Below are 11615 nucleotides of genomic sequence, written 5' to 3' on the forward strand. Positions count from 1 at the left end.
TGTTGATGCTTAGGAATGGCTTGAGGCTATGGATCATGAGATGGGATCTATCTATTCTAACTCAGTTTGGACTCTTGTAGAAGCACCTAAAAGGGCAAGACACATTGGATGCAAGTGGATCTACAAGAGAAAGAAAGGATCAGACGGAAAGGTTCAAACCTTTAAAGCTAGATTTGTGGCGAAAGGGTACACCTAAATAGAAGGTGTGGATTATGAAGAAACTTTTTCGCCGGTTGCCATGCTCAAGTCCATCCGGATTCTCTTAGCTCTTGCAGCAAATCTTGATTATGAGATTTGGCAAATGGATGTCAAAACTGCTTTTCTAAATAGAAATTTGGAAGAGGATATCTATATGGAGCAGCCAAAAGGGTTCATAGCCAAAGGGCAAGAAAATATGGTATGCAAGTTGCAAAGGTCCATCTATGGACTTAAGCAAGCATCCAGAGCATGGAACATCAGATTTGATCAAGCTATTAAGTCTTATGTTTATTTTGAAAAGTCCTGATGAGCCGTGTGTGTATAAAAGGATCCAAGGTAATGCAGTATCTTTTCTAGTGCTTTATGTGGATGATATTCTCCTCATCGGAAATGATGCAGAGGTATTGTCAGGCATAAAGACCTGGCTGAGCAAGCATTTTGATATGAAGGACTTGGGAGAGGCCAATTATATTCTTGGTATTAAACTCTTGCGAGACCGTAAGAATAAGGTATTGGCATTATCCCAAGCTAACTACATTGACAAAATACTTGCCAGGTTCAGCATGGAGAATTCCAAGAGGGGAATTCTACCCTTCAGGCATGTGATTCATCTCTCTAAGGAGTAGTCTCCTAAGACTCCTGAGCAGAAAGAACGCATGAGTAGGATACCTTACGCTTCAGCGGTAGGTAGTCTCGTGTATGCTATGTTGTGCACCAGACCAGATATCTGTTATGTAGTGGGAGTAGTAAGCCGGTACCAATCTAATCCTGGAGAGGAACATTGGATAGCAGTTAAACATATACTCAAGTACCTATGGAGAACGAGAGATTATATGTTGGTGTATTCTAGTGGGAGTCTTAAAACCGTTGGTTACACGGACTCAGATTTCCAAGGAGATATTGACTCAAGAAAGTCAACCTCAGGATATGTGTTTACCCTTAATGGCAGGGCCATTTGTTGGAGGAGTGTCAAATAGTCATGTGTGGCGGACTCTACAATAGAGGCTGAGTATGTAGCTGCTTTTGAGGCAGCAAAAGAAACCGCATGGTTAAAGAAGTTTCTAACGGATCTTCAAGTGATACCAGGTGTTACTCGTCCCATTGTACTTTACTGTGATAACAGTGGGGCAGTAGCACAGTCCAAGGAACCAAGGTGTCACAAAAGGAAAAAACACATAGAGAGGAAGTACCACTTGATCCGAGATATCATTGAAAGAGGAGACACAGTGGTTGCCAAGATAACATCAGATAAGAACCTTGCTGACCTTTTTACTAAGAGTTTGCCTGAACGTGTGTTCGAGAGGCATGTTACATCTATGGGTCTTAGGAGGATTCCAGATTTGCTATAGCTTTATGAGTTAATTTTTTACTTTGTTATTTTGTGCATTTTGAGCAAGACATTATGGCATTGTTATTTTTCTGGATGTTATAAATGAGATATTTTTCATTTATTTCGCACACTATTTACAAACACTAAGGTCCGGATCAATTGTGGAGTATATGACCATATGAATACGTTCATGGACGACATGGTCATTGGTTCTCACAATTGATGAATAAGTTCACAGCCGTTGATAAAGTTGGGCATTTTATTTAGGGTGCAATATTTCACGAAATGGTTTTGTCCGAATCATTGTAAAATATTGATGTGAATTAATAGTCACATTGAAAGGATCAAGGAGAGATTTGATTAAAGTTGTTTTCTGTCATAAGGAATCAAGTCTCCAGTTAAGTGTAGTTATGTAATTGCTCTAAATCCTGAGTTTATTTTAAATAGGTAATTAAATAGTGTTCATTCTTTGATTTACCAACGGGTGAGGTTCGATCAATTGACGGCCAATAGCTCGGTATTTTGGGATTAGGATTATCTGGTTATCATTATTTATGAGATAAACAACAAGAAGTTTATAGGAAATGTCTTTTTGATATGTTTCAGTACTTGGATATTAAAGACACTGGCCAGTGCAATTAATCCATTAGAGAAACTATCATAGTCAAGTGAATAAATAATTGATCGGGTTACCGAAAATTAATCAATCAATTATAGACATTCTGTAAAGGGGCAATGCATATTCATGTTATAAAGGTCATTAATATTGGAGTTCACGTTCGAGCTTTTAGTGGAGTAGCGCTGAATTAGATAATCTTTCAAAGCTTATCAGGAGCCTTGATGAGTGACAAATGGTAGATCCTCAGGCTAGCTTAAGATAAGGGATGAGTTGTATAATCAGATGTGATGGCTTATAGGCTATATAGTCTTGGGTCTATGAACTCAAGTTTGTGTCCAAAAAAGCAAGTGAGAGATTGTTGGGTTTAGTATGCTCTTTTCACTTAAGCCCGATAACTTTAGTGAGAGTGAGCCCAAAGTCTAATTTTAACCCATGAAGCTTAGGGTTAGTTTTGGATTGGACAGGGTATATAAACTCTCTTTTCTCTCTAGTGCCTAATAGGATTACAGACATCAGAAACACACAAAAGAGGCAGGCGTTTATCATCTGAACGGTTGCCCACACGACCCCCTGATCCCCTTGAGTCATAGCCTGGAAGATCAACCGTAGAGCGGAATTGTGACCGTTCGTGGAGCGTAGCTGCAGATCGTGAGGCTTGAGAAGGAGAACTGAACGTGAGAAATTGTCACGCTCACTACTTCACCCCAGGTAATCAAAACGGTGTCTCTCTTCTTCATCGCGTCGGTACGATGCGCTTCCGCGTTTCTGATGATATACCTTTACATCTTATAATGATCTCAAAAAGTTAAGTGGGGATAAATACTAATGGTCTCATCTCAACTGTGGACACTTTATCCTTTGTGTATATTTTATGCCTGTCACTTGTTTTCATGATTTAGTTTATTTGTGTTATGTCAAGGCACAAAAGGTGCATTTAGCTTACAGTGTAACTTTAATCCAATGTTAGGATATGGTCTAGAGCTAAAAGTCTAGAAGTATATAATATTTGCTATCATTAAGAACCAATTTATTTTTTGAAGCTCATTGATAGTTTTTTTATGTGAATTTTTAATATAAGTAATAATGTGGACAGTAAATCTGATTGAACCCGGTTGATCTAATGACCCAATGACCTAGTACCTTGACAGAGCCGATGACCGATCCGAATTTTAAACCACTGCTTATTGGGTTACGCAGTTTAAGCAGTAACACTGGTTAAACTAGTGGTCCAGTACCTTGACTGGATCAATAATCGGGTCAAGTTTAATAACATTAAGTGTAACTCCTTTTCCCATTTATATTGAAGTCTTATAAAAAAAACAAAAGGATATAATTAGTTCGTGAAGAACTAGACTCTTAGAATCCAAATTTCAATTGTCTTCCCCTCTTTCTTTATATTTTCTCATCATATTTACGTAATCTTTTCCTGTAAATGAATACTTTTCAACTTTGTTTTATATGTATTTTTTTTTTTGGGGGGGGGGGGGGGGGGCGTTGTAAAAGTATATTATTGGCTAGTTTTTATATAAATTATATTGAAAAAAATAGGATTATTATTTAGGAAGATCAATTACCATAAAAAATAAACTCAATTAATTAAAGTTAGAAACACCTCCTTAGAACAATTCATTAGATTTTATTTTACTACCGTACCATTTCATAAGTAGTTTATTTATTAAGTTTTGTGGATTAGGGTTCATTGGATGCCCTTTAAAAGGACACAAGTTAATTACCAAAAAAAAGAACACAAGTTTGCATCCTTTGAGTGACTTATTTATTAAATTTAAGAAGTTTTTTTTTTCACTTTACACGTCAGCAATGTGACTGAGGAGACAAGAAAAAAAAAACTTTTCATATTTATACAAAGTCTAATTGATAAAACTTTGTGTAAGTCACTGAAAATACGCAAGCTTATATCCTTTAAAAGGATACTTCTTTTTCCCTTTTATTAAGTTTTGTGGATTATAACAATAACAATACAATTCATTTCATCATTTTATATGATTGGCTAAATGATTTTTTTATGGTTTGATCAGCTATATCCTAATCGATAATAGAATCACCATATAATATATTTGAACACATTGTTACAAAAAAAAAATCTGATCAGATATATTATTATATTTTTGTTCATTTTGATGACAAAAGTTTCAATGTACATAATGAGGTAAATAATTCAACAAATATATACAATAAAAACTTAAAACAGTAGTTACACATTTCATGGACTTTTTTTTCTTGCCACTAATCTTTATATCTGACATTTGTATATTTTAATTGTTTAAAGGAAAAATAAAAGTAAAACTCAGTTGTAATTTAGTAATTTTTCATTCTTTTGAAGATAAATAAATATGCACAGTTATGTATTCTAAGAAAAATAAGTGGAATTGTATTAGAATTATTATTTTGATGGAAAAGAATCATTTGCAGTTACAAAAATAACAGCATGAGGTACAAATATACATCTAATGGTTGATGTTCGGTCCTAGAGAATCGTAAATCTATATTGTATGGTATGCGTTTAGAGATATCTTTGAGATAGATATCTTGATTGACTTATAATCAATACTTCAATCACTCCGCATAAGCAATAGGCTTATAACCAAGAGGGTGTGTGCATAGTATTGGGAGTAATAGTAAATAGGTAGTATTGGGAGTAATAGTAAATAGGTTAAAAATATATACTGAGGATCTTTAGCCTCTTATTTATAAGAATTACTTTCATAAGCTTAGACTTTTGAGATCTTCCAATTGATATGAAATCTGTCTTGATTGATGAGGATATGGATCTTATTCCTTAATCCTCTCTAGATTATATGATTGTAATATTTTTATCCAATCTTGCTAGTAATAAGATTATTAAGATATAGATCCGGTTGATATTTTGTTATCAAGTTTAAATGTATCAGATTGTATGGAGTTATTTTTTAAATGAAGGAGATCGCCATCCTTATTTGGATTGTTCTGATTTGATGTTGTTGGAAAAGTAAATATGGTGCGTAGAGTAGAGTATGTGATCTTGCTTTGAACGAGAAGAATAACATGGAGTCATAATAATTGTTTGTTTCCTTCAGAATAAGATATGTCTTAATTTACACTATTAATTTTTGGAAAAAGTATTTATTCTTTTAAATGATATAACTTATATCATTTTGCTCTCACAAAGAGGTGGAACCTACATTTTTTTTTTTTTTTTTGTCAAATCTCTCTCCTCCTTTATCTATATCTTTCTCTCTCTTAAAATAACACAATTTTACATCCTTTAAAATGACACATATTTTTCTCTTAATGGTTTAATGCATCAATTTTATATGTTATTAATATCTCTTACTTAAATCTTATTTTTAATGTTATAATAAAAGTAATACTCAATTAATTATACAGGAGTAGAAATTTCAAAAACACCTTAGAATTTCAATTTAGAAGAAGAATATACCAAATCCAATTGTGGCTGGAGTAGTGCAATGAAATGAAAGAGACCGTTGGACCTGTAAAGCAGCTAATGACGTATTAATTGGTGCCCCTTACGGATACGTTGAGGAATCTGTCTGCGAAAATGCATAGCATAATATATGTGAGACAATTTTCTTCATTATTATATGGTTGATGTGAGCCTTGTAGCTGATATTTTTTTTTATCTTTTGTCAATGATTAATATTAAAATTATATATATATAATAAATGGTAATGAAAACAATATAGTTAAAGTGACATATACTAAGTGGGATTAAGGAAAGAAATTATTATATTTGGTGCACCAAAAATTTATAGATAAGAGAGAGATTGATTTTGAAATATATAAAATCAGTGTATATAAGTGTGTGTGGGGCTTAACATCGTGTGAGTCTTCTACTATATTTGTTGTAATTAAAAATTAAACAAAGTATTTCATGTCTTTCATGTTAAAAAAATAAAATTATCTTTTATATACATATAAAAGGCTTTTTGACCCTTATAACCCTTAATTAATAACTAATTACCAAATTGCCCTTCATTCAAAACTATTTCGAAAATTTACCCTCCCCAACAAACATAACACCAATCTGCCCCTGTTTGACCGTTGACCACGAAGCCTACCCGGGTATACCTACCCGGGTAAATTTTGAAACTTTTTATCTACCCGAGTATGTAGGGGTGTACCCGGGTAGAGTTCTTGAATCTGGGAAAATGGTTGAATTATTTACCCGGGTAAGGAGCAGTGTACCCGGGTAAACATCGACGGTAGGGTTTTAAAATACCCCAGCAGCCCCATTTCGAAAACCCACAAAAGGGGTACCCGAGTAGAGCTGCTGGAGGAGTGTCTTCTTGAGCGATTTCAGGCATAATCTTGCACCAATTCGTCTTGTTTCTGATCATCATTCGCGGACCTTGCAACCTCTCTGCCTTCTACCGATTGAAATCGATCAAAGGTGCATTTTTTTTTCAGTTTTTTCAATTATGTTATGATTTCTGTTCTGATTCATTGTATTTTCGCTTATATCATTTGATTCTGTCCGAATTATTTTATCAATTTGTATATCATACGCTTACCCTAACCCTAACCCTAACCCTGAATCTAACCCTAACCCTAACCCTAACATGTATCTAATTTCTGATTTTGGTTATTTTTTCAGTTTAATAGTGTGACACAATGACCTCTCGACGCGTTTCAAAGCTGCCAGTGACCCATTCCGAGAGAAGAACCAAGAGTCGTCACGATGGGTCGTCATCCTCTCAGCCCCAGGCTGCTTCGAGTCAGGCTCCGGACTTGACGTTCGGATATTTGTTTGAGGATGACATACCTTCACACGAGAAGTTCGTGAAGTTTTTCATGACCCGGAAGATCTGCGAACCAAAATCACTGGATTCGGCATTCTTCAACCTAGAGCGTTTTGACATTGTGCCGCTTCTTGAGCAGACACATTTACTTCACCTGGCGGAGATGCGGTGCCCATACTCGGAGGTTATGGTAAGAGCCTTCTACCAGAACCTTGGCTACTCGCAAGGCGAGCTGACTTCCCGTGTCTGCGGGATTGATATCATCACGACTGCTCCTATCTGGACGGAGCTACTGGGGTTCGATTTTGATGGTGTCACAGGAGCAGCACTATATGATGGAGACAGCCATCATATATTTGGTGATTATAACCGGGAGACCATTGTTACAGAGACTAGGAGGGCAGACGCTGAGCCCGGTCATTTTGCTCATTATCCTGTTAGCAACTTGTCAGTTTCTGCTCGCATTCTTCATTATGTGGTGACACATATTATTTTCCAGCGCCCGCATAATCACTCAAAGGTGCTGGAAGGGGACTTTGTCATCCTGTGGGCCCTCCTTCACAGTCAGCAGGTGAACTGGAGGCATTACATATGCATACTGATGTGGAAGGCAGCCAAGTCAAAGAAGGCTGAATTGCCTTTTGCATTTCTGGTGCAGAAGATTCTGCATAGATTTGGAGTGCCTATGGCAACAGAGACCTTGAAGACCGCCAGAGGCTGGAATGCTATATTTGGTGAGAGGCTCCTGAAGCAGTGTGGGATCCTACCGAACAGAGCGGGTATCTGGACGTGGAAGAAGGCACCAGAACCACCTGAGATCCCATTCCACCACGATGCTGAGATGGAGGATGCACTTGCAGGTGATGTGTTGGTCTTTATGAGTTTATGCAATTTTGTGTTGTTTAATTTTTAATGTGGTATTTATAAGATGTGTTTTTCATGGTTTATGATGTAGGCCTTGATGATGATGACGATGATGATGGCGTTGCTGAGGTTGATGTCAGACCGACACGTCCCACCCGCAGTCGGCGACCACCAGCTCCTCCTGAGGGTGGATGGACACTTGATCATGTCATGACATCCATATATGATCTGACTACTGACTTTAGAGGATATAGACAGAGCACGAGCAAGTGGCGAAACCAGATGGACACAAGGGTTGCACGGTTGGACACAAGGGTATTGAAGTTGCTTCCGATGTGACGTAGACAAAATACATGATAAGCATATGGAGGCTGCCACCCTCCGTGATCTTTCACCGCCCTTATGATGCTTCGATGACGATCGGATATTAGACAAATACCATGCCTATGTGTGACATGAAAACGTAAAAGGCTAAGAAACCATGACCAATCATCCAACCTCTCACCTGGAGGAACAACAACAAAGTCAATAGGGATGAGCTCAGAAATTATTTACAGTATGAAGTGGCAAAGAAGGGTCACATGCTTTCACATACCCCAAAGCAAAATTATTTACTCACCTGGAGGAACAACAGCAAAGGCAATAGGGAGCAGAAATCCATCTCCATCCTGAGATGTTGCAATCAATAGAGTACCTCTGTACTTCCCATACAGATGAGTGCCGTCAATTTGAATTATAGGCTTGCAGTGTTTGAATGCTTCAATGCATTGGTGAAATGTCCAAAAAACCCTTTGAAATACGGCCCTGTCTGTATAAACCCGACGTTCATCAAAACATTGATTTGTATCAAGCTTGAACACAAAATCCACATTCACCTTCGTCATATACTTCAGCCAATTTGGCAAGAATGCGTACGATTTCTCCCAGTCACCAAACAACTTAACGATGGCCTTCATTTTTGCCTTCCAGGCCTTCCTGTACGTTATGTTGTATCCATATGTTCCCTGTATCCTCTCCTGTATCAGAGCTGGTCTTGTGGATGGATCTTCCTTTAACATATCTGGAAAAAAAAATAACTTTACCATATTCTCAATTAATCTGAATCATTAAATACACAGTAGAATACATACTCATTATAGCCGCACAAATGACATTTGAATCCAACTGTCTATGATCCTGTGCTAGGCCTTGATTTAGGCATGTGTGAGCTTGACCCCATTTACGGACCACCCAATTAGCTCCCTTCTTCGGCTTAATTGCCCTCATATACCAGGGACAACCGTCAGCATGGTTTTTACACTTCATAACAAATCTTGACTCGTCGCTTTTTTCAACTATGGCTGTCCTGCGCCCCTTCATACAATGTATCTTCACAGCATGTTGCAATTCTGGTTTGGACCCAAATTCTTGTTGCACAAATAACGGATCTCCTAACTTCCAACCTCCGTGCAAGTCATCATCGCCATATAGGATCTCCAACTCGTCATTAGGGTGCGCCCAGTTAATGAATGAATAATGTTGGCTTTCATTCCAGAATGGCTCCTCAGACCCTGCATCTAAAGATCAACTCTCATTTGTCTAAATGAATACCACCACAAATAATAAATTGTCTAAAGCAAATGTTCAAATTTAATAACTTACCACTACTGACTGGGTCGACATGAAGTGGTGACAAGGCTGAGGTACCGAGACTTACGGCGCTCATGTCAGCATCAAAATTACCGTCCACGTCAGTGTCTGACGAATCACCTTCTGGAATAGCACTTTCAGGTTCTCCCTCATCTTCGCTGTCCACATAGTCCTCGACTTCATCCTCTTCATCCTCATCCAATGCTACCTGAGGAGGTGCAGAAGATTTTACAACTGTATCTTCTTGACCGGTACAGTGTGCAGTAGTGGTTGTATGCACCGGTAAAGATGAAGATTGTCCAACATCAACTTCAACATATATCTCAATATATTTTAATACTTTCCATTCAACAAACGCATCTGTTACGAACTCCACATCTTCATCATCATTTATATCGTTTCCAATGTAGTATATTGTATCCATATCCACTACAGTCTCTAACCTGGCTATCATGCGGTGGATGGAATGTATGCCTTCTGACCCCATTTTTTGAAGAATTCTCTCCTTCAGTTCATTGCATGTAGTGCCCACTTTGATTTTCATCGTTTTTGTTTTTCCTTCAAATCGGACACCGTTCGGACCTTCAAAATGCCTCCCATTGTAGTAAATAACTATAGGAACCATGTTTGGACTTGAACTCATCTTTCACACAAAAATTAGATCTAGGTTTTGGGTTTGGAGGTTGGTTCGGATTTTTGAGCACAAAATGGGAGTGTGGAGATGTAATCTCAATGTCCCACCAAGATTCAGCTTTCTGAAATGATGAGATGAAATATGTGTGATGTTTCGGATTAGAGAGGGTAAGAGAGAGAGATTTGGGGTTTCAAAAACCCTATACCTCGCAACAATGGCCGAAACCCATACATATTGGGGTTTCTGGACGCGATTTACCCGGGTACACTGATCCATACCCGGGTAAATAATTCAACTATTTTCCCAGATTCAAGAACTCTACCCGGGTACACTCCTACATACTCGGGTAGATAAAAAATTTTCAAAATTTACCCGGGTAGGTAATGGTGTACCCGGGTAGGCTTCGTGGTCAACGGTCAAACAGGGGCAGATTGGTGTTATGTTTGTTGGGGAGGGTAAATTTTCGAAATAGTTTTGAATGAAGGGCAATTTGGTAATTAATTATTAATTAAGGGTCATAAGGGTCAAAAAGCCCATATAAAAGTATATAAGATCTATATTATTTCTTTTCTCTTTTCATACGATGTTATATGAGCCTTATACACTTTTATGTATATAAGGAATAAAATTATCTCTTATACTTTGAGAAACATTAAACCCTTAAACGGAAGTATCATTCTAAAGTCAAAACACATTACAAAATCTTTACAAGATTTTGTAATTGTATATCAACAAATGATGATTAACAAAAATCAATTTCGAAATCTATAAACAAATTTTATGAAAAAAATTGTGTATACTCTAAGTGAAAGAAAATTCTTTCTAGGTAAGCATATTCCAACCATTTAGTATAAAGAAATGAAAAGGAAGAAAAAGACACACAGCCCATCCATTCAGTACATGGAAATGGATATGAAAAGGAGAAAGAAAGATAAGAAATTAATAACTCATATCACTTTTGAAATAAGCATATTCCAATCTTATTTTTTTGCGAGTGTCTGCCTCCCACATTTTTATATTGTAATGTTAATGCAGTACAACGTTGGATGTGGATGACGTGGTGATGAGGATTGGGTGAGGTTCAAGCTTATCCACAAGAACAAAAGTACGGTGGGAGTGGGACCCTACCCACAATTTTATCATTCAACGCTCGCCTTCCCATAACATGAATATCTTTGTCTAATTCTTGCTCTTTGATGCTTCCTATTCTCCTACTCTTTAATCACGTCCCATCAACTCCTACTAGGAATCCAATAAATAACTATCATGTATATGTTCCTCAGATTAAGGAGTGGTGCATTTCATGTATCAGTAAAATAAAACTTTTTCATGTTTAAAGAGTATTTAAGTCTTTAAATAAGAGTTTAAATTTAATATATAATGTAAATGTAAAGTTAAATAATCTATTATTCAATTATATATTATCACTTTCTTAAAGTAGCTTGAGATAATTATTATGTAAGTTAAATTATTTTATGAAAAAGCAAATTAGTTAAATTATTATCACCATGCCTTGTCCTAAAAAAAAAAAAAATTATCACTACGCCTTTACTTACGTCGTACTCTAGTTTTGCAAGGACCACA

Source organism: Gastrolobium bilobum, unplaced genomic scaffold (assembly GCF_033153095.1).
Source record: "Gastrolobium bilobum isolate Gb01-03AN ecotype WA unplaced genomic scaffold, APGP_CSIRO_Gbil_v1 utg7436, whole genome shotgun sequence".
Lineage (NCBI taxonomy): Eukaryota > Viridiplantae > Streptophyta > Magnoliopsida > Fabales > Fabaceae > Gastrolobium > Gastrolobium bilobum.